Below are 25,735 nucleotides of genomic sequence, written 5' to 3'. Positions count from 1 at the left end.
GGGCAGAAAGGTTTTGGGAATACCTCTCAATATTAGTTTTGGCTAGCCAAGGATGACATTACAACTCTTGTTAACTCGTAGAATATATGTCTGATGTACCTGAGCTTTGGTACATTACCCCATTTTAGAGCACTGGGATCCAACAGAATGGAATTTAGTGTTCAGTTAATTTCTAAAGCTATGTCCACACTACAGAGCTTGTGCCCGAATAGCCCCCTAGGGGAGGTGCAACCTCCATCAGAGTTTTCTGCCAGGGTAGCAACACCATCTCCCTGAATGAGGTGTCATAGCTGAATCTTAGGTATTTTGTCACTAATGAGGGGGTGAGGGGGCGTTTTGCCACACACTACTGGACAGAGCTGTGCCAGAATAAGTTTAAAGTGCAGACCAGACCTAACTCTGACTTTTGGGCTGGTTTCATAGTGACTAAGGAAACGGTATGACAGAGTATAATATTTGACGAGACAATTGATGTGAATGAAAATTGGAGGGGATTTAAAAGTTGCTGCAAGTTCCATTTTATTTGAAATCCGCATTATTCATTGAGGAGTGCAGTCTATTTTTGGAGCAGGGCATCCCTTGCGTGTATCACAGCTCCTCAAAAACTACAGATTTTGCATTTTGACTTGTGAATTTTAACAAGCCAGTGTTAGTTTTGGAAAGACAGTGAAAGCTGAAGATTGTAATTTGAGTTAGATTTGTACCTCCGTCATTAACAAAACCAGTTTGGATTTCTCTCATAGAGGCTACACACACACAGATTCCGAAGTGCCACCAGGTGAACCCTTTCAAGGTATAGTGCAGTGTTTGTTTTCAAACTGAAATGGAAAAGATTTTAATAGTAATGATCATGACTGCAGTAGTCTTCAGGTTCAATAGACAAAAGGAGAAAAAGTCAAGATCTTAATGAAGACAACTATTCTGTAAAAATACAACCCACTAAACACAAGGGAAACATTGTTAGATGTTGCTTAGGCATGGGCTAGTGGTTACGGTTATTCCAGTTAAACCAAAAATATACTGATTGCAACAAAAATATGCTTTAATAATATTCTGATCAACAGACTATTTTGTATCCATAACAACACTCTCATTTCCATCTGTTTTGCTGTATATTTCTCTTTAAGAAGAGCCCAAGGAAAAATCTGAAGTTATGAGATCTTAAAAAGTCATAATGAAGCAATGATTTCATACTGTACCGTATTTGTAGGAGTGCTATGTAATAGTTCAATTAAATTGCAAGTAAGTACTGCATTAATTGTAGCCTATTAGTCACAAAGGACAACATTTTATTTTGTTGTACTTAAGTATTTTATTAGGAACAGACTGTTTTAGTTAGTGTTTGTTGCCCCAAGAGTTTTAGAGGAACTGATTTTCTGTCCGGAAAGATTGAAATCAATTGCATTCCTCCTTTCCAGACAGTGCTAAAACATTTATTTAAAGGTTTATATGCTCACCCTGCCTTATCTGTATTCCAAGTCACTTGTCCAATGAAATAAAATTCATTCATGCCTTCCTTCACTGTGTTATTGACAAAGTGTAAGCTTTATGTGACTGGAAGCCAGAATTCTGTCTTTTGAGAATACCTCTCTCTAAACTTGTCTGAAAGAATTATTTTATTGCATTTTTCATGCCAGTTCAAGTATGTTTGAATGGTAAATCCTGGAAGTTGGAATGTCTTTGTCCATATTAGCCTTTTGAATTAGCTGCATGTACAATATGTTAGAGACTACATCCTTAGATAGTAGTACTTCACCTTATTCTGCAAGATTGTTATTTTGATTATGTTTTTCTTTACATGTAATAAACTGCGTGTGTCACCTAGTTCTACAAATCAAAAACTAGGTCAGTTCTGAATGGCTCATATTATAGACAATAGAGAGAGTTTGCCATTAGTGTGCATTTGCTTGGTTCATTCTCCATGAAAGAATATGTACAGTATCTAGAGAACAAAGGTTGGAGATTATGGACACTGTTACATTTTTGAGAAAATTAGAAGAGCAGCAGCTGCCTTGATCACACAGTTGTTGCATGAAGGGATGTTGGGCTGTCACATAAAGGACCCAAATTCAAAAACAGACATTATGTTCCAAGCAGGTTGCTTTCACGTGAGATGTGAAAATGGGTCAAGTAAAGCACTCAACTTTTTTTTTTTTTTTTTTTTTTAAAAAAGCATTCGGAAGGACAGGTCACTTCCTTGCTAAAACTCATCTTCTCCCTCTATAAAACTGGGGTAATCATTTGCTTAATAGCTTGTAATTTTTAAGTCCAGTCACTGGCAGGAATAGAACTTGCAACCCCCTTCTTGTTCTCCAGACTGTATTTAATCTAGACTATGGATTTCTTTTGTGGGGAAAGGGAATAACATCTCCTCCTTCTTCAAAAGAGTGACAGAGTGCTCACAAACATTATAATTGAAAAATTTGCTTTGAAATTTTTTAAAATAATTTTGTTCCTCACTTTGTGAAAAATATTTTCCATAATATTTATCTATTTTTGATTGTACAAACAATAATAATTCAGCCAACTCTACTACAAACAAATCACCTGATACCAGGGAAAGTGACATTTCGCCCAAAGCTCTATCCTCTTTTCCTTTATTTTATCTTCTTTCTGACCAATAGTTTATTTTCTTTGAATTACCCATGTTTGACTGTAAATCCTTCAGGGATGGGATCTGTCTTCTTGCATGTTAAAACAACACCATAGTGTGAATGATACTTTACAAAGAAGACAACCATTTCAACAGTGCACTGTTCTAAGACTGATTTTTGAAGTCTCACCATAAAGATGAAACCATCGGGATATGTTGAGGGGAATATTAACCAAAAGCCTAGAGTTTAACACACTGATCTTTGGAGTTCTCAAAACCCGGTCTGGAATTTAGAGGTGGGGAGCGGAGATGGAGAATGGAGATAGTTGAGATTTTTCACAGCCAGTATCTCCACCCAGAAGGTGTGAGGTGGTGAGTGGGGGAATGGCGAATTGCCTACTTCTTTTTTGCAGGGGTTATGTGGAGAAGCCACCCAAGCAGCCCTCATGAACAGGGGACACTCCTGAGTTCATGATTCAGTAAGTAAAACCTTGCATAAACCTGCACTTTTTCCATTTTAAGTCCGTATTCACTACTACTTCTGGAATTTCCTTGTGCTGACATGTCAGTTTAACAAGACACCATTTGAGGGACTGCCAGAGACAAAGCTTTAAGCGGAGCTTGTTTAACAACAGGTCTTTTACAACAAATCTGCTTTATTGCTCAATCTTGCTTATTACAATGCACTTTTTCTGCCTAAGACTTCTGGTGCATTTTGAAAGGCCAACAAGCGCTGTAAGGGGGGCCGGGGTGGGGGGGTCAGGAGTTGCACAATTTTAATTTGGATGACATTTTCTTTCAAGTTCTAATGCTGATCTAGATTTGGCAGTGGGGGGCCAAAAATCAGCTCTAGTAGTAGTGATAAGCCCTGTTTTACCAGTCTTTGGGATTGGTAATAGCATATTCAAAGGCTGAATTTGGCCCAATGTTTAGCATTTCTCTTGTGTCAGTGCTAATAGCCTAATTTTTATTTACACTGTGTAACAAGACCTTAAAGGATGTGTAAATCACACTTATGCCTCCTTTAAGGTGCCTTTACAGGGCCAAAGTAATGCAAAGGGGTCTTACCGTAAATGAGAATCAGACTGAGTGTTTGACCTACACTTTTATTGGTGTATTGATCTGCAGTACCGCTGGCTATTTCTTTTAATCATTTGCCTCCTTGTGGCTGATCGTTCCTGAACAGATGACCAGAGTAACCGTGAATTTTATTACCTAAGGGCTAAGCATGTTTCAGAAAAAAAAACCACAAGGTACAACAGCATGGCCTAACATCTGTACTCCCAGGGAATACAGCATACCGTGTAATTTCCTCCAAGTTTCATCTCCACTTCCCAGCTTTTTTTTTTTTAAACACAAGGGCCTTTTAAACCCATATTGCCTAGTTTTCTAGTGGGAAATGAAATGTTCTGAGCACTCAGCGCGTCTCTTTTACTCTAGCAATGTGATTGTGGAGGAGGGCTACAACACCCTTCTCAGATTTGGCCTAAAAATAACCCTTTCAGCACATTGTATGTGAGAGAAGAAAAATTACCAAGAAGTAGGAAAAATGACCAATAAATTCACAGATGAGAAAAAAATACCCAGGGGTATTTCACAAAGCTACAGGATGCCTCTAGATTTTGCATTTGGATTTTCAAGTTTGCTGCAATCACATGTGGATACCTAATGTGCAGTAGCAAAATCTCAGGTGCTTTAGTTATTCTAAAATAAAGTGAACACTAACTTTCTCCAAAAGCACCTTTTTGGATAGTATAATGAAAGCCTTTGTGAACTGTGATAAATCCTCCTATTTTGGTCCAGACAGTCCCTTTCTAGGTATCTGCCAAACATAGGGTCCATCTTCGCTGCCCAAAACAAACAAACAGGTGTGTTCTTAACTTGGGTTAAAATAGCAATGAAGACCCAGTAACACAGCACCTAGTACAATGGGATCCTAGTCCCTGTGTGGAGCTCCTAGGTGCTATGACAGTATACATATTATTCGAGAACCTCATGTTGAAATATTAAGTCAAAAGAAAAAAGTGTCAGCAAAAAAGATACTATCACTAATGCTCATGCCAGAGTAACAGATTTTTTTCCTACACACTAGTTCCCACAAAGATAAGTGTTGTGCTGTTCAGGGCACAGTTATATGCCGCTTGCCTAAAGGCAATTGATTGTGATCCCTCTAAAGCAGGAAGCATAATCTCAATGGGAGAATGGTAAATCCTTATAACAAAAAAACTCATGAACTCATTCACAATCCAGACATGGTCCAGGAACTGGTTTTCAAATGACCTGGTTTGCCCCCATGTTGTTGTACATTTGTCCCTACAGCACTATTTCACAGACCAAAAAAGTAAAATAAATTCAGCTATGACTTGGACATAAAATATGGCTTTAGGCTGCCAGGTGGGTTCTTTGTCAAGTGGTGGATAAGTGATTAAAAGTATAAATCAAATATTTTGGTGTTGAAAAGTTCTCTGACTGTACCTGTAACAGATTTCTTTAAACTACTAACAAATAAATGGTTGATTAGATCCAAAGTTTATTTATATACATGAGAGCAAGAGAAGGACGTTAGTCTAGAATTACTGTTCCTACTATCCTTGGATTTTAAGTACTTTGGAAATATTCCTGTTACAAATGTGACTCAATGCTGTGACACCTTAGCATATAGCTTGTTTTGTTATACCAGCTGTTAAATAACTGTAGTTTTCAAAACTCCAGCTCTATCTACAATTAAATTCTATTCTGCCATCAAATATGGACTGTATCAGCTATTTTCATCACTAACGGATATTGTGCCAGTCACAAGAGTGTCTTTCCTCATTTATATGAGAGCGTTGAACATCCTAACTTTTAAAGTTGTTGTTGTAAGCTACTGAGAGGCATCTGGGTCCATATATTCACTAAAAGTGTTATTAAGACTTAAAACAACTTCAGGAACATACTGTTGTGACATTACCCAGGGTACAATTTGGACTGATGAACAGCTGTGTCCCCTCAGTTCTCCAACCTGGGTGCCTTTTACACTGCTTTGCTGTGGGAGCTACTGCTCCTGGTCTGCTCTCACACAGCCTCCAGCATGTAAATCACTCCCAGTTATGCTGCAAGAGTACTATGGCCAGCCACCTTTGTATTACACCGCAAAGCAATATCAGCAAATTCCCAGTTCCACACTTGCCCCCCCCAAAATGTTTTGCCCAGCTCTCTCCTCGACTATACAAATTCATATAAAGTCCATCATTTTAGTTGTAGAAAATGATAATTCACAAATCCTGTTATCCCAAATGGAGTTTCCCAAACATTTAAATCCAAACACACTGGTTTAGATAAAACAAGTTCATAAAAGTATAAAAGATAGATTTTAGATGACTACAAGTAATGAAGTCATAATTGATTACAAGAAATTAGTTTAAGGTAGGTAGTTGTGTTTTTGCTTTGAATTCACTCTAAAAGTCTCTCTGACCACAGGTTACAGCAGTCTAACTGGCTGAATTGTCAGCTAGCATCCCCCGCCCCCAATCCAATGATGCTGTTTTTGTCCTTCAAGTGTTGTTGATGCTGTGAGTAGAGATAAAAGGAGAGATTATTTGGGGTTTTTGTTCTTCCTTCTTATGTTTTTCCTCTTGGTTTGAGGATCATCTCCAGATGAGATTCTGGAGACAGCAAGCACAGGTCGATGGGAACCTCAAACTGTTCCTTTGTCAAAATGTAAATCTTTTCTCATGTCCTTTTTCCTGCCAAAAATGGCCACTGAATCACATGATAGTCCATTTGATTTTGTTGACACTTGGCTGAGGCATTGACTAGCCTTTTGTCTGTGGGGAACTGGTTTGTGGCTGCTTTTAGTAATATCATACAGCAGAATGTTATAACTTTACATACAGCACTGCCACACATTTTACCAGGACAATAATGATCAGCAAAATATGAGTTTTCAAATGATGCCTCACAAGGCACACTTGGTACAAGATTTATCATAGTCCTATAAAAGGGGTAAACATAAGGGTATATATAGCCTATCAGAACTGTATGCTAAATATGACAATTCACACCCTGGTTTCTTAAGAGGCAATGGCCAAATTTCTGCAGAGATTTTCAAAGAGACTAGGATTCGGCCCAAAATGCATCGGTAACAATCTGCAAAAGCTTAAAACCCAGCACTCTAGATCTAGAGAGTTATATGGTGTCATTCACTGATTACACGATGAAAACATGCTTACAAAATTAGTTTCCAAATAAAAGTGCTCACTAACACAGAAACACGCAAGGCCTAGCTACATACGACTGCTGCTCTGACTGGTTTTTGGAGGCTTCTAAAACATAGAACACAGTGACCGCCACTCAAGGGCTCACAGAGTATTTAAAGGAAAACTACCCTATACTTATATGCTACAAGCCACTCTAGGGAGAAAAAAAGTGACTCAGGCTGCCACTCATCAAGACTGTTAGTCTCTTTCCAGGCCCACTATTACTCAGGACTCTCTATAAAGACATGCATTTTCCATAATGCCCAGGAGAAATGAGTTAGTCCAGACAATAAATCATGATTGATCATATATAGTCATACTCGGGGTTTATAGAGTTCAGGGCCATCCCAGATACAGTGCCAGGGTCTCCATTGCTCTGAATCTTATGAAGTCATCTAAACCCATGCAGAGTGGAGTGTAAAGGGGATGTAAAATGATACTAATTCAAAATTGGTTGCATTTTGCATTCACTTTCCACTGGTGTAGAAAACTGCACACAATGCAGGGAGATGGAGAATCTGGCCCGCAGAGTTCAGATTCAGGTTTGGTTTTGAAATGTTCTCAAGTAACAGTTGTTTGTACAAGTGACTTATACCTACTTTTTTTTTCCAGCTTGAAACGTATCCAAACCAATTCCATAGATGCAAAGGCCATTTGACTAACTATCGTCACTAGATTTAATTGGTCCTGCACAACATTATAGTATGAAAATATCTAATGGAGAGTAAAAGGCAAGAGCCATTTTTCTGGTTCTGCAACAGCCTAGGGCCATGGAAAGATTTGCTAAAGTTAGCCATGAATTGGCTACATTTTCCTCTTTCTGTTTAAATCAGGTGAAACTCAACATAAGACGCAGTGGATGTGAGTTTGCATAAATAGACACCAGACAAGAGCTTCTTGTAAGCCTTTGTGACTCAAACACACTTTGGTTGGCACAGCTCTAGCATAGGGAGTTTAGAACTGTGTAGAAATGAGATGAAAAAAATTGTGGGAGAAAAGTTGCTCCCTGAATGTCTCAGATCTCCAAAGTTTTGGCCAAAGGATCAGGCTGAGTCTTATACAGGGATAAGTCAATCTGAGGGGAGAAGCTTAACTACTAAGCAGATTAATGGAGAAAAGAAAGTGTAAAGGGAGTGGGAAATGGCCAAACTGTTCAAATATGGGTGGCCAAGGTTAGGCTCCTAAATCCTTATTTAGTCTCTTTAATAAGAGTGGCTCAGTTTTTGTAAGTACTTAGCACCCACAAATCCATTGAAGTCAATAGGAGCCACAACTGCTCAGCACATTCAAAGTTAGCCTACTAAATCAGAAGCATGCTTTTCAGACACCGTACTCTGAAAAAGTTTTACTACTCCATACTATGTGCAATGTTATGGGAGTTGGAAAGTATATTGCAATGTAATATCTACAAATCACTGGCTAAACTTGATGCTAAGATTTTCCCATCAGCCTGTCTTTGATTAACTGTTAATGACGCATGGTCATTCACTAAGTACATTGCATAATTTGGCTGACAGGTTCCATTGACATCAGTAACCATGGACTAGCATTTCTATTACAGTGCTCCATTTTACTGAAATAGTAACTAAGGCCATGTCCACACTACAGGGAAAAGTCGATCTAAGCTACGCAATTTGAGTTACGTGAATATTGTAACTCAAATCAGCGTAGCTTAGATCTACTTATTGGGGGGGGTCCACACTACATGTTGCCGATTGGAGATGCTCTCCCGTTGACTCCCCTTCCTCTTCTCGATCAGGTGGAGTACAGGAATCGGCGGGAGAGCAATCGGCGGTCGATTTAGCAGGTCTTCACTAGACCCGCTAAATTGACCACTGATGCATCTATCACCTCAGCATCGATCTTCTGGTAAGTGTAGACAAGCCCTTAGTGTGTATATATATAGTTAGCCATTTACTTTGAAGTTCTGTGTCAGAGGAAAATACCACAATGCAAAACTTGCGATGCACTCCTACTTTTGACATTCATCTCAGCTAGGCAAACAGCATGAGCCCTCATATTAATACATACACCACGTTACATAAAGATCAGCTCTCCCCAGCCTTCCTTCTACGTTAGAATACATTTCCAACATAGTTAATGTCTGAGAATGCTGAAACAAAAGGTTTGGGGAGGAGCCAGAACAGAAAACATTAGAAAGACTGAGACACTGTATCCTCATGTACTCTGAATTCCAAATCTGTCTGCCACTGGAGATTTGTGCAGAAGAATCAAGAATAGCAAAATAGAGGTGTTTGAGAGTTCTACCTGCGTTGCAAAAATATTCCAGTTCTCAAGAGGGGGACAATCTCCTCTACAGTGGTTTGTTTTCATCCAAAGGCATTTTTATTTACAAAACTCAAAAGGTTTTGAGAAATATTTTTTTTATTTTTTTAACTAGGGAAGGAGGCAGATGTGAAATCTATAAAACCAGGTGAAATTTAGCACCACAAGAAATGAAAATATTTACCATTCAAAGTGATGGTTAATTTGCCCAGCTTTACTAAGGAGAGTTGTATCATCAGGAGATGGTCTGAAAATTTACTTTACACCTACTAGCCCAAGTGCTAGCCAGTGTGAAAAATACCTCTCTAGTCACTCCCACAGAAGCCTCTAATTTTTTAAAATGAAAATAAAATAACATTTGCAGAAAGACCAAAATGAACGTGGACAAGAAAGAAGAGCTGGATACAAAGAGAAGACAAGACACATTTTTACTTTCCCCATCTATTTATATAGCTGTGAGCAGGCACCTTCATCAGCTTACTCCAGAAACACAATCCAGATATTAGGATCAGCTTTATTCAGAAACAGAACAATACCCTCAGCTCACACTGAGCACACCTTGTTTAACAACCTTTGACATATAAAAGGGTCGATAATTGCTACTTTCATTCTTCAACCATGCAAGTGATGTAGAAAATTATCACTTGATCAGATCCAGTTTCAGATCTCATTACAAACAGCAAACACATGAACATAAATCAATTTCTCTTTCCTATATCTTTGGTTTTTCCCACCCCCAGATGTCTAATTACAGAAGATAAATGTGTGTAAACATGAGCTTTATCCTCCATAATCCATCTTCTACCTTACTTGTTTATACAGAGGTTAATAGTCTCAGTCTATTTACTGTACTGCTTGTAGTAATGCTTTTAATGCACTGGGCAAGTTTATAGTCTCCTGTTAGGAGCAGCAGGGTATGGAGTTTAAGAAAAAAAGATTTGTGGCTTGGTCTAGGTTCACATAAATGAGCCTCTCCAAGACAGAAGTCTACGAGCAGAAATGCCCAGTAAATACATTTGCAGAAAGATTTGATTTGTTTTCCAGAAGCATTAATTTTCATGTTTCCGTCTATTTATCCTCCTGTATAATAATTCTTTGTGCCTGATTTACAGAGAAGACTAATGCATTATCATTCAGAATGCCACACAATTCAATTAAAGGCTGGCTGCAGCTCCAGCCTCGATTTTTGAATGATTTACCTCCATTGAGAGGATAGAAAGGCTTTTCATCACAAGGCATGGCTGCTAATTTTAACAGAGTAGATGGCCTTAAGCTATGTAACCCATCATTAAACAATACTGAAACAATCACATTACTTAGGGGTGCTCCCTTTTACCTTGAAAACAGCCATGCCCTGAGCATGGCAGAGACCAAGTATGGGGTAAAGGAGCATCTCTGAATTATAACCATGCTTAAGTTAGCTCCCTGTCCTCTCTCCTTGCACTGCCACTGCCCCCGTATCGTCACACACCCAAAATAAATGTTTGCCCCCCCACTTACCACCCCGTCACGTCACAGTCTTACTTTGTTGAGGAGGTAAATTTGTAGTGTAGGAGGCAAATACGCTTAAATTTCTGATTTGTAAACCACTATTTTATTAGTGGAGGTTGGGGGTGGGAGTCAGAAGTTTGAGGTTACTTTTTTAGATATGGGGGAAGGGAGAACAGGTAGAGAGGGGTGGTCGAGAAGCTGAGAGGTGGCCTTTGCCCATTGAGCATATGGTGGGTGGAATGAGGAAGTACCAAGGTAGAGCTCAGCAGTTTGCACATATGATGCGCTTAGGATGGGGGTGGAAGAAAGTAGTAATTATGCAAAGCTGGGAAGAAACTAAGTACTGTTCCAGGACAGTAATTGGAGTGCATCTCTGTACTCTGGCTTTAAATACTTTTAGGGGGAAAAAACTGACTTCTGTTAACTTTGCTTTTTTCTGCAAAACACAAGAGGAGAAAAGAACTGGATACAACGAGAAGAGAATAGATCCATGTTTACTTTCCCTTTCTGTTTACGTGAGTGGATGCTTTACCTAATATGTGGACTGTATTATAGAGTAAGTTGGGGAATGTTCTGCAGTTTGACTAAAGCCAAACAGAACAAGATCAGCTAAGACTTGTCTGTTCCTAGATGTCCTCCTAAAGGACTGCTCAATACACGATTCTCTCTCCTGGGGCAGCCACCTCCATCTCCCTGATATCCAGGTAGAGTAATGAACCACCTGTCTGTGCGAGTCATCAGAATCTACTTAGCCAAACCTCTTAGCAAGTCTTCTGCTGCAACCTGCTTGAAAAAGTTTGTCTTTTAGGCACCCACGCTGCTATAAAAGATTTTATACCATGTTCATCACCATGGCAAGAGCAGTCTATGCATATAATAAAAAAAATATGTTGACAAAAAAAAAAAACTTCAATCAGCTTTAATAAAAATTAGTTTTGGACCAACACAGTCTTTCATGGAAATTTTTCATTTGCCTTGTTTTTAGTTTTCAGAAAGCTAAAAAGTTTCCATGGAAATTGTAGGAGAAAAACACTACATTAATTCAAAAATTAATTAAAACTGATTAAAAACTCAGCTATTTTCACCATCTCTAGTGTATGATCAAGTTGCTTTTAGTTAGCTTGTAATATGTACTTCATTCTCTTAGATGAAGCTGTTTGAGTTAAAGCTTTACTCGGTTTTGACACACATTTCACTGAGGCTGAGACAATTCTGTTTAAGCAGTATGTGCAACAACATTATTTCCGAGGATTTACTTGCAGTAAATCAGCCAATAACTCATGTTGCTGAATGTATTCAGGCTGAATGTATGTTATACATCCAAAGCCTTATACCTTCAGCATTTTGCACATCTCTTTCAAGAGAGTTTAGAGTTTATACAATAAAACAGAGATGGTGGTAGTGTTTGAGCCCCAGGCATTCTTCATGCAGCTCCAGTCTGAATGCATCGCTTCCATGCAAAAATCTCTAGAGTGCAATGCAAAAAGTGTTTTCTATTAATGGCAATATGAATGTTATTACCTAACTGTGTTATGTCCTAGGACTGTGCGCAGCAGAAAGTAGTTTAATTCTCACCAGATTTCCAGTATGCTTTCTCCCCCAGGTTAAGAGTCAGATCAGAATCGGTTTCATAGATGAGAAATTGTAATGCCACTGTAGAGAACGCCTCTGAAAACACCAAGCGATATCCATATTTACAGCCATTAAGACAAGCCACGGTCACAAATGGCTATATTTTTACATCGAAAGAAACATCCTTGAAGTTTTTTTTTTAAATCCTTTTGTTTTGCTTTGCAACAATGCAATTTAATTGTAAAGACAATGAGCTGCTCATTGTTCATTTTAATATGTGCAATAAAAGCAAAAAGCAGGGGCTAAAAACAAAAGGAAATGGAATTTATATAGTTGTTTATGACTGTTGCCACCAAGGTACTAATATCTCACAATGCATTTGTATATTCAGATATATACACTTTATTTATGTACACCAAGCATATTGCAATGACCCTGAAATCTCATTACCTGGTACGTTCCCAGGACACTGATGAGATGGATGGAAAGGGTCAAACTAATGTAGAGCATTATTACCCAATTCAATGATCAGCCAGAAGAGAACTCCATAATCTCTAAAAGGACTGGAAATGGCTGTGTAGCCTATAGATGTAGGTACTGGCTAGGCATATGTATAAAATAAGATATAGATATGGATTAAGGCAGTAATGCAAAAGTCAATGGGTCTCAAGCCTATAAAGACAATAGCTGAGCCAAATGAACTAAGGCCCAAGGCTTCAAGACTTGACATAAGTAACTAACCCATAAATGACTATCTTGGGACATCCTGTGATATACAGTGTGTTATAAGTTAGTGTGGCTGAACTGCTAACAGGTAAGCACACGATGCTAGTTGATATCAGCTTTCGATGTTTGAAGTTAGGAACATCAGCAGACGTCTGACAACAAGAAGCCATGGGAATTGTATACAGTGGCGTTATAGCCAGGTTGGTCCCAGGATAGTAGAGAGACTAGGTGGGTGAGGTGATATCTTTTAGTGGACCAACTTCTGTTGGTGACAGAGACAAGGTCTGAAGAAGAGAGCGCTGTGTAAACTTGACTAGATAATATATATTCCCTCACCCATCTTGTCTCTCATGGTAACTAATTGATGTATATGCTAATGACCTTGAAGTAAAAGGCCCAGTGACCTATAGGAGAAGGGCACCTGAACGATAGTAGGGTGAGGAAACATGGAAGGAAAAGGGGCTGAACCCTTACTGAATATGCATTAGCATAGTTGGTGACAGCATAAAAGCTGTATGCCACCTTGGGAGATGCCAGGATGATGATCACTGATGATGATGAAGATAGAAAAGGGGTATTTGTGGCACCTTAGAGACTAACAAATTTTAAGGTGCCACAAGTACTCCTTTTCTTTTTGTGAATACAGACTAACACAGCTGCTACTCTGAAACCTCTCATGATGAAGATAGAGAGGATGATGCTAATATTTTGGGTTATTCTATAAGGGATGATGAGAGAATATGGGTACTCAGACACTCAATTTATATGTTTTGCCATCCTATCGCTTCTAAAATGCTGAAGGTATAAACCACTTCATGGTCCATAGGATGAACTAGCTCAATTCTCAGCGTTAGCAATGTGGAAAAGGAACTGGTAAGGTGCTAAAAGCATTATGCAGCTGAAGAATGGACTCTTAAATCATTTATGTGACTTGGTCTGTTCCCACTGGATCCATTCTGCACTGGTTTTGTATATAAATCCCTAAGTTGCTGTGCAGAGTGTTCCTGTAATGTAACAAATGGCTCTTGTGTTTTAACAGGTATCGTGTTAAATTGTAAAATACAAATGACCCCATGAAAAATTCTGGTTTCCAGCACATTGTTTTGTTGAGTTTCACCGAGAATGCAGCCTGTCAAGTTACAGACAATTAAAACCACATCTATAATTAGGGGTATAACAAAGCCAGTCTCATCCTCCACTGAAATGCCGAAGCTTTTAAACACTTTTCTTCCATTGCTATTCACAGAAGGGCAGGGAGCAAAAAAACGACTAAAAAACAAACCAAAACATAACCCTGCCATATCTTTTCCAATTTTCACTATGGCATTTTTTTTCTCTAGGAAGGATTTCATTACCGGAACTGGAATTTGGCCAGGACAATGACAAACAGATTTGGGTGGCTGTTAAGTGTTTGTGTTTGTCTACACACATAAGCCAATTTAAATTAAACCAGTGCGACTTGTGTGTGGAGACTCTGTACAATTACATGTATTAGTTCAGCTTGCTGTGCTTAGCCCTAGATTTGGAGAGTAGGCATTAGCATCCACATGAATGAACTGGGATATTGCCAAGCCTAATATGAGCTGATTAGGCACAAGGCTGGTGCACTGGGCTGCCAGAGACCAAAGTTGCCAACTTTATTCATAAGCCTTAGCCTTAAATTCCATATTTAGGCTCCTAAACAAAAAAGCATCTGGATCATAAGTGAGGAGTTCCCATAACTTCATTTGATGACAGTAGGGATTGTATGGGATCAGCGCCTCTGAAATCAAAGATGCTTATATAAGCCCCCTTACCACAGCATCTGAGCACCTCGCAATCCTGTAGTTACATTCATCCTCACAACACCCCTGTATGTTCAGGCAACACTTTTATTCCCATTTTACAGATGGAGAGTGGAGGCACAAAAACACTAAGGCCCCGTTCCTCAAAAGGTATTTAGGCACCTAACTCCTATTGGTTTCAGTGAGTTCTAGTGACTTACTCAAGGTCATGAAGGGAGTCTGATGGAGCAGGGAATCGAACGCTAGTCTCCCGAGTCCCAGGCTAGGCCCCAACCACTGAGGACATCCTCGCTTTCTCCTAGCCAGTCAGTATACATTTACATGAGTGTCTGCATGCGACATTAGCAGCCTACCTTTGAAATAACTGGGCAGGAATTTTAGTCTGCCACTGTTAAATATACTATCATCATAGAATGAGCGTGCACTGCAAAAATCCAGATTTGGGCAGGCTGTCACCGAATTTGGGTAATTTTTTTAAAATAAATTGCTACACTGAGGGGGGGGATTTTATTTATACAAATATTTACAGCCATTTGCTAGTTCCTATCACACATTTTTACCCTCTAATGTTTCTGATCAAGGAAGATTCATTTTGTAAGAGCAGCAGGCAGAACCACCACAGTGCATCTTGATGATACTTCTGAAATGTCCCATCTGCTGTATTGCGTTCCTTACTGGTGCTTCTCCTCCCCTTGGGCAAGATCAGTACATGCTGGCTGGTAGCAATGGCACAGCCAGAGTAATCATTTATCCTGGTCAGACTAGGTGATTGGGGAGCGATCTAGTTCTTCATATGCTCATCTATTCCACTGACTGAAAAATCCATTGGATGATTATAATTCTATTACAGTAATATAAAGTGTTGTAAACTGGTTACTGTGTACTGGGTTGGAACAGCAATACATAGGGAAAACAGCACTCACGGGCTTTAGAGCAATGCTTACGGAGGACCACCACTGTTTGTGGATAAAATATACTCTTATTTTTCCTGGGGAACAAATTTTATGCAAAACTACTTGAGTGCAATTTACATAATTGCTCAATTTGATCCCTTTTAATTCCACTATGAAAATATGTAGAAAAATTAGGAAGAATTAAGATGTATTTAAGGCAATTAGCAATAAAAGCCCTATTAAGTCTGACAATGGAAATAATTCAGTAGCAATGAAACATTTAAAAGGAAGCTCGCTCTGAGGTTTCATTTTTAAAAGCTGCATTTGTATCGCATACCCCAGGCAAGGAGTGTCTGTGTGCGGCAGGCTGGCAGTGTTTGCGTGAAACAGACACCCTGTTAACATGATCATGTTGAAAAGTTTTATGTGGGTTTGGCTGGTACTGGAGGCTCCATACTGCACTGGTGGTACAGGAGGTGGAAGGAATCTGGATTTGGGATAGATTGTACAAAGAACCCTAAGTACAGCCAATCTGGGGAGTGGGCTTAGTAGTGATCATTTGGCATTAAAATAAATCATTTATATTGGCTCAGTAATTTTATGTGGTGCTTTACAAACACGGAGTAATACATGTTCCCTGCCCCAAAGTACTTCTAGTCAGAGAAACTGAGTCAAGACATGGGACAACAGGTCAAGAAAGGGAAAGAGAGATGAGATTATTGGTGAGCTGAGGTAAAGGTGCATATAGACAAAACATCTGCAGGTAATGTATGCCTAAGGCAGACAAGTAGTTCTCCTCCAAGCCATCCTTTGGGATGGGGGTATCTTGGCAGGAGTCCACCTTAGAGTCACTTTTTCCCATTATTGTATTGTGATCTTGGTAATGAACCAGCTCCCCAAAGAGACAACTTTATTTTTCCTCCAAGAGTTGTTTGTCATAGGGGTTGGACATGGTGCCTCCTTATGTCCTAGGGTGGACAGCAATCCCTATGGTGGGTCAAAAGGATTCACAATCCACAGTCAGGATTAATCAACTTAAAAAATAATTAAACTGAAAGCCTCTATTTTTGTCTGCATAACAGTTCTAGCAGGAGAAAACACAAAAGTCAAGCCATAACCACCAGGTCCTTCAGGGACACCAATAGGCTGAGAGGGTATTCAAGTCCATGGCCCCTCTGTAAAGACTCAGAACAAGTCTGACAATTAGTGCTAAATGGTTTTCTTTTGATGCAAGATGGATGATTATCCCCTTGGAACTGGGCTGTCTCCAGCTTGAATCATGGGTCACTGAAGACCAGTCAGATGGCAGTGAAGTTTTGTCTGGGTCAGGATACAGATCTGTGGCTTGCCATTGTAAAATTTTGTATCCTGTAACCAATTCCCCAAGCCATCCCATTTCCTTAGTCATGGTTATAATAAACGCACATGCCATCCCCACTGCTTTTGTCAGCTCATCGCGGGAAGAGAGACGCATGCCCTTGTCTTTGGTATTCCAAAAAACTCAAGAAGCTGGACTTTTCCTCCGGACGTGGGCCAAGGCTAAGTAGTGAGATTTCAAGTTGGCTACAGCCATAAATTTGGGAGAGGGGTTATTATTTGGATTAATCATGAGTAATCCGCAAGTCATGGAAATTAAATCTGGACCCAAATGGGCCTGGCTAGCTAGAAACAGGCTCCGGGAATCAGCCTGCAATTCAGTTCTTACTGATTTGAGTCAATAAGTGCAAAGGTAGGTTTTCCTTAACAGTGTGATGCATGAGAGAGAACGGGGGGTGGGGGGAAACAGGTTGCTTCTGGATGGAGCTACAGGGCTGGGTAGAGGAGCAGCAGGAGCAGGGAAACCACATGCTGAACTCCAGATTTGCCCACACCCCTGCAGTTGTAAGTCAAGCAGCAGCTAGCTCCTTAAAAATCTCTCACCTTCCTTGCTTACTTTCACACCATCCCCAGTGCAGCTGGCAAAGGTGGTCAGGCTTAGGAAGCAGCAGATGCGAGCTCCATATTCTCTTTGCTCCTGTGAAACTAGCAGCCAGTGGCTGTTCCATTCCGAAAGAGGATTCACAGAGCCTTCTGGAGAGTAGAGGATCAGAATAAAATTACCAGGAAGAGAAAGAGAAGCCAGGAGAGAATTAAGAGCTAAAAGAAAGAAGGTGGCAACTCTTTGGGGCCATGTGGCATAGTATAAAGGACACGGAAGGAGGGTCGCCTATTGGCCATTTGCCTGCAAAGGGGGGAAGGTGGGCACACCTCCACCAAGAAAAGCTTGAGAGCTGCTGCCTAAAGAAGTGATCCAGATATAGCAGCTAAAAGAGGGAGTGCAAATTAATGTTTTACTCAAGAGGTTTCTGAAGGTCTAAGTAGTAGCTCAAAAGGCATTAAAGATTCAGCAACTGAGGAACGGGGAATGATAAAGGGAAACTTTTTTTTCTCCCCCGAAGAAGTCAGAGGTATTGAAAGAAAAAAATACAAAAAACAAACACACCTGCACAGATGGGAGTAATACTCTCTGATCATTACAGTATACTCTGAGTGCTGTTATTGACAAAAGAAGCCCATGTGGTTTTGTAAAGATGTACTAAAGAGAACAGTGTGGAAAAGTAGGAAAGCATTTAAAAATATAAAGGCTTTTGAAGGGAAGCTTGGGAAAATCTAAAATATTTCAAGGCAAATTAAGAAAAAGGTCCAGAATATAAATATTGAGTCACAAAGCATCTGCTTTAACAGCAAACCACTAAGTACTGTATGTAATAGAACGGGGGTTTATACAAGATGATGTATTTCACTCTTCCGCTACTAATTCACCTCTATAGTGGAAAAAGGTTGCATTTGTCTTTATAAAATGAGGTAGGTGGGCTTTGACCCAAACTGTATATTTAGAGGCCAAAGGAAGTAGGCTGAAAACACCAGAAAGAAAAAGGACACAATCCGCTATTTCCACCAAACTGCACTAGCTAGAAAGTAGGAATCAGGGTGGGTCACCAAATAGGGAACACTGAAAAAAGGATAGCCAGACAGATAGGAGAACCAGTCCCACTGGTTTTCTGTGAAGCAAAGAGGAAAAATGTGGCTAAATTAAAAAAAAAAAAAATCAACTAACATTCAAGATACCTTCTGTAGAGACTAAAAAGGCTTCATGGAACAGAATAAAGGTTCTCCAGTAATCAAATAATAAGGATATTTTAAACAAACAGAAGATGGGTGTAGGAATCTGTAATTGGAAATAAAACAGAACTAGGTCAACATAGTGGAAGAAGCTAGGATCTCTCTCACCTTACGGCAATGCAATGAGAACACACTGGTTGACCTGCTTTTAATGGCTGCTCCCAGAGAAGATAAAACAGTAGTGTCGTTGAGGGTAAACGGAATGTATCCACATCTCAACTGGGGAATATGGAGTTTAGTTTAGGTTTACCTCTATCTTCCTGCCTCCCTCCACCCCCCCACAACTACACCACTGGATGAGAGCCTGCTATGTAAAAATCAGCAATTTCTCCCTTAGCTCAAAGGTTTGTGCTTTGGTTCAGAATGCCGTGGGTAAATGTAGCATTTGCATGTCTGCAGTCACATGCAAGTTAGTTACAAGTATTGCTGATAGGAGCCAGATATTCAGACAAAGAGGAGCCTGAGGATTTTTTGCCTTCCTCTGTGGCGGGGGGCCCAGGTCACTTTAAAGTAGAGTTAATGGAGGATTCTCTGTAAGATGTCTTTAAATCATCGTTTAAGGCCAGAAGGGACCATCATGAACACCTAGTCTGACCTCCTGCACATTGCAGGCCCTCCTCTCCTGTAATAGACCCCTAACCACTGGTGGAGTTACTGAAGTCCTCAAAGTCTATGAACAATTCCCTCTAGCATTCCCTGGGAAACCTTTCAAAACACTAACTGTCATTTGTCCATTCACGCTCCAGGTAAAAGGCAAGCTTGAAAGCTGCCAATATTTATATTATAAATGAGTTGTTTTTGCCAAGACGGAGAAAGCCTTTGCATCCAGAACAAAAAAATAGCACATTTAAAGTGCTTTATCTCCATCCCTCAAATATCTCCAGGAACATCTCCTAGGTGCATAAGGAAAGCCTTGAAACAGGGAATAGAAACCAAATCCAGAGCATGTGCACAAGCCAGCATTGCCCATACTCTCACTGCTTTGCTCAGGCCACCGAAAATCCCATTTATATTGCAATAACACCAAGAGGTCCCAACCAAAATCAAGGCCCTGTTGTGGCAGGAACTGAACATACATGTAGTAAGAGGCATACCTTGGCTTCAAGAGCTTACAATTTGAATAGAAGAAGCCGGCAAAGAAAGGATCATCCCCCCATTTTATAGATGGAGAACTGAGGCACAGGGATGAAGGGGTGAACTGAGAGAAGGGATTTGCCCAAGGTCATACAGGAAGGCTGAAGCAGAATCAGAAATGGAACTTGTATCCACTGAATGCCTGAAGCACATAACCATTGCTTCCTCGCTCTGTATAAAAAATTTCATTAAACAGAACCGCTGCCCAATACCTGAACAGATAAGATCAAGCAGTTCTTTAAGGAATACGCTGCACTTCAAACATACATCAGCTAGAGCCTAGGAAGTAGATTTGGACAAGTACAAATTAGTATCTTTTTTCTCCCAGGAAAATGATAGAGGTAAATGAATTAAAAAACAACAAAACAAAAACAAAACACAGATTGCTGAAGTCTACTGACATAGTTAAGGGAAATATGTTCTGGGATTATTAAAGAAAATTAAAACTGGATGTAGCCCGAAGGCCAGTATTCTACACGAATGGTAAGTAAACATGGAGGGAATTAAAATGGATGTTGTAGAGCTTTCACCATATGCGCACACACACTGAAGAGTACTTGGGAAACTGAAATACACTATCACAGCAAAATAGTTGGAGGACATTTTTGACGGCAACAAAAGAAATACATCATTTGTTTAATACAATTCATCCATCAGCAGTCATTATGGCTAAAAAATGAATCACTAAATGCTAATTATAGAAAATTAAGAGATTTTTACATAAGAAAAAGGCACAAAATATGCTGTAAAGCACAACACTGAAGACGGTGAAACCTGACAGTACTTTGAGGGTTATGTGCCTAAAATCCTACATTCAACACTGTAGAATCAGAGTTGAAAGGGTTAGAATTAACTAAAATCAAGAGGATTACAAAATTAGCCTTTTTGTACAAACTTGGCTGGAGAGTAAGAAGCTGAGCAAAAACTTCAGGCTTCCCATGCTAACTTTGGGTCAGGCCGTAAGTGAAGAACAATCTTAAAATATTTTAGATCTACCAGTTCCCACTGACCTTAGCTAAAAAAAAAAAATAAAAAGATTTTGTCCATATTGTTTAAAAGCAGCTGATAGCCTCTGTAGGAAAAGGTGGTTTGATCACTGTGAGAAAGGCACATAGTTTCTGAAAGAAACACATTAAGTCACAGCTTTGTCTCAATTCCCTTCAGTTTTATGTTCCAAACCCCCCCCCCCCAGAAGTGTCTGAGAAAGTCCTCATGCACAACTCCCATCTCATTCCTCCATCTGCCCCACTTTCTCACATCCACTTCTGCTAGCATCCTTACTGATGTATTCAATATAATTTTGCTTGATTCTTCTGCCCACCTAGTTCATGGGCCCCCAGAACTCAGCCCAGTGTCTAGTACCCCACAGTTTAATCTCCTTTTCATACCTCCCCACCGCCCCATTAGTTTCACATATTCCCCATTCATTTTAGGAGTCGACTGAAAATTATCCTACTTGGGTTAGAGTTGGCTCTCACCGAAGCATGGCCCCCACCATGGGGCATATGTTATTCTGTATGATTGAACTATAATCATGTAGATCACTGATATACAATTGCAGCAAATGTTGTTCAAGGTATGTCATGTAAGGTATCAATGGAAAAGTTACAATCCAATAAGATTATCCTGTTTGTATGCATGTATCATCTTTGTATCTAAAGTTATGAATATTAATTATGTAATTAAGTATTTCAAATGTGTTTGCTCCTGGGGTAATAACCATAAGCTAGTTTACATCCAGTCTAGCCAGCACATTGTGAATGGACCATGATGGTACATTAAAGAACACAATGGGCCATAGAGGAAGCTTGTCCCTGGCTGGTGAACCTTCCTGTGGATGCTTTACCCAGAATATGGGTAATGGCTGCTCCTATGAGTCAAAGCATGAAAGGGCATGTGACTCGCTCATGTGACCATGGACTTTAATTTTCCACAAACTAAAGCGGAGAGCATTCCCTCCACATGGGAGAAGGTATAAACAACCCTGGAAGCATCTCCATTTTGCCTCTTTCCTGCTCTGATCTCTGGACTATGGACTTACACTAAAAGGAGCATTCCAGCCAAGGGACTGAGAACCTTCCAATCTTTTGGAAGTTACCTGACACTTTACAAGCTAGCAGTTTATTCCTTCACTGCTTCAAACCTGATACAAGAACTCTGCAATGATTGTACGTATTTGATTTCCTTAACCATTTTTAAACTCTCCCCTCTTCCTATTCTCTTATAAATAAACCTTTAGACATTACAAGCTAGCAGTTTATTCCTTCACTGCTTCAAACCTGATACAAGAACTCTGCAATGATTGTATGTATTTGATTTCCTTAACCATTTTTAAACTCTCCCCTCTTCCTATTCTCTTATAAATAAACCTTTAGACATTAGATACTAACGGAGTGGCAACAGTGTGATTACTGGGTAAGATCTGAGTTATATATTAACCTGTAGTGCAAGGAGGGTGGTACTCTCCAGTATGCAGTACAGGCAAGAGATTTTTTAGGGGGTATGGGATACCTGAAAGACTTGGGGCTGTACTCTGCTCCTTAAAGGAGCAGAACACAACTAGGGAGGGCATTCATTCTTAATATGGCTTTAACAGGACAATGCACATGCTAACAAACTTAAAGGCTTTGTTTAAGTTTGTTAGCATACGCATTGTGCTATATCAGGAGTCCTCAAGAGGGGAGGGGTAGGTTGGGGACGGAAGGTGTTTAAACAGTGTTTTTGATTCTGTTTCTCCCCGTTTGTCTGAATTATCCATGACATTCATACTGCATCACATCAAGTCCAAATCATCAGAGGAATGCCTCTGCTTGCACTGAGCAGAGGATGTTTGGATTCTGATGTCCGCCCAGTTCTGTAGCCCGACAGGTAATAGGTGTTGTCCCCAGTGTACCTAGAATTCTTCTTTGCATCCAAACTACTCTAACATGTATTTTGCTAACTGGAACTGGAGCAGCAAAACAAAGAAAACAAAATTCCTCGTTTTCCAGCTTTGTGGGTGAGAGAACTATAAAGGAAGATTATAATGCCAGACACTGACGACCTTAAACCAGCTGCCTCAGGAATCTGCCAGGAACTTCGCTGAAAATATGTTCCTCATCTTAACAACAGAGCTAAGACTTATCACGCATCTGCCCACCTTTATTTGAATGAAGCTCCTTCTGATCTGAGACCACAGGCATTGTCAGTTTTGTCCAGAACAATTTACAAACTTGGAACCTAATCCTGTAAACTCTTAATCATTTGATTCATCCCATTGAAGACAATGGGACTATTTGCATGACTATGGACCACTTTTGTGGCCTGGTAAGAGTTTCAGGAATCTGTTCCTATAAAGGAAGTTGAATCCCCCACTGAAATGCAATGTTTGGATACAATACCATAAAGCAGTTTAGGATACAGTTCTACTTAAAATTTGTCCTTTAGTAAGGCATACTTATGCTGAAATGGGTCCTCACCCAACTCCCATATTCCCTATAAACAGACTGATACACATTTTGGGGGAAAGTGAGTAGTTAAGCATGTTAATGTTTGTATATACAAACACCCATTTCATCGCGGTACTGGAAAATATAGCTGAACTTAATTTTCTATGGAATTTGAAGAAAGTTTAACAGCCCCAATTGTTTTCTGTGTTAATCCATGTTGAAAATATTACATGTCTTCTAAGAGAAAAGAATGAGTCCACACTTACTGAAAAAGAATTCCTTCCAGTGGTGTTCAGAAGAGTGCTACAAGACCCATACATAAGCTCATGAGCAGAGGGCGGAGAGGATACCTGCCCATATTATGACCAGCAAATAAATTAATTAATAATAAATAAATAAATAAATATCTCAAAGAAGCAGAGGTTCATAGATTTGCAAACCTAAAAACCTGAGGTTAAACCACCTCAGCACATACAAGATTTATGAACATTAAAAAGTTAACTGCAAAAGGAACACTGAAGTCCATTAACCTGAATGTTTGCCAGCCAGTCTGCCCTCACTGACTAAAGGTGCAGTCACACCTGAACAGCTAAAAATTAACCTTGCCCTTTTAAGCTAAAGGGAGTCATGTCACTGGCTCCATCTCTGTTGTTACATAACAGATAGCAAAACTCCAGTGGGGCATGATGCTGGCACATAAGATCTCAGGTATGTGGTGTGATTTTTCAGAATCCCTTTTGGGAATAGTCATGTAGGTGAAATAGCTGGTACTTATGATTATGCTATTTCTATCCATGTATATTCATCTTGATATCTGAAGTCATGAATATTAACTGTGTTTACTACATGTTTGCTCCTGTGAGAATGTCCACAATTTACGTCCACGTCCACTATTTAGCCAGCACATGAAGGGACAAGTCAAGTTGAATGGCCCATTAAGGAACAGTTAGAACATTCACAAAATGTCCATTACATGTAGACAGGCATTTTCCAGGGTCCATTGTGAGCTAACTAGAATATGGGTGGGGGTGATGGACATCTTGCGCATGTGATCCAAACACCATCTTTCACAGTAAGAACAGATTTCCCTTTACTTGGCACTTGGCAGAAGCTAAAAGGCCCTGGCCTGGAAACACATCCATTTTGCCTCTTTCCAGCTCCAGCTTCTGGACTATGAACATCTACTGATGGGAGCATTCTAACCAAGGGAATGAGGACTTTAAGGTAGTCTGGAGCCTTCATATTTCCTTGATCCTTTGCAGATGGACTTATGAATTGGATATGGTACAGAGACTGTTCTAGGCACATTGATTGCGGATTTCTCCCTTGCAATGGACAAAGATCAGACATCTGCTGACTTTCCCACAAGTCAGCAGCCTTTGATATCTGTGGTATAAGCAACCTAGCCCTTGCTTGTGTGGTTTTGTTCTTTCCTCTCCATACATCAAAGCCTGTTTGCATTGAACTCCTTTTGATCTCAAAGGGAACAGGATTTGGCCCCAAGAGATCAGAGAATGTGATTTTGATCAATTGCTGATCTGTTCAGAGACAGTTCTCATGCATGTTCTGCCAGGCTGATTTTGATTGCCCCTCCTGTATGTTATGCTGAGGGAAATAAAAAAAAAACACAAACGATTTGGGCTGGAGTTCTATCAAGATGTCCATGGCACACACAGTTCTATGCCTCTTTTCCATCGAACCCAGATGGTGTGGCATCTTTGCTTTCCTAGTGCCTGGCGGACAGCAAGACTTAGATAAAGGCAAGCTGGCAGAAGCTTAGTTTGGCATAAGGGAGGCACTGATAGTGTGTTAAGGGAAGTTGGGGGTGATCGTCCTTCCTATCCTTCGTTCATTGAAGAAGTTTTCAGTTTGGGGTGCTGTTGGATCCTCAACGACACCTGGAAGTACAGGTGGCACCAGGGGCCCAAAGCATCATGTAAAATTTTAGACAGGTAAGGGGGGTGTTGGAGGGGATGGGGAGAGCGTGGGGGCCCCCAAGCTGGGGAGGAGTCACGGTTGTGAAAAAAGGGTGACACAGAAGAGAAACCCAGAAAGACATCTGCACCCGAGTAACCCCAGTGGCTTCAGCGGAACGGCTCGCGTGCATAGCGTTAACCTGGCGTGCCAGTGTTTGTGGATGGAATACTGAAGCTGTATTTTGGAATATGGGGAGGGTGAGGGTAGGGGAAGGTATCTGCAAGGAAGGAGCTTAGTTAAAAGACAAACTTTTCATCTATGCATCTCAAACCACTTTATAAAAAAAGAGGCCAGTATCATTATCCTCATTTTACATATGGAGAAACAGGCACAGAAAAGAGAAGTAACTTGCCCAAGGTTACCCCATAGGTCAGTGTCAGAGCCTTGAATAGAATGCAGAACTCAAGCATCCTAGTCTAGTGCTCTATCCAGTAGCCAGTACCACTGCCTG

The sequence above is a fragment of the Eretmochelys imbricata genome, chromosome 17, assembly GCF_965152235.1.
Source record: "Eretmochelys imbricata isolate rEreImb1 chromosome 17, rEreImb1.hap1, whole genome shotgun sequence".
Classification (NCBI taxonomy): Eukaryota; Metazoa; Chordata; order Testudines; family Cheloniidae; genus Eretmochelys; species Eretmochelys imbricata.
Note: the sequence above shows the minus strand (reverse complement) of the source record.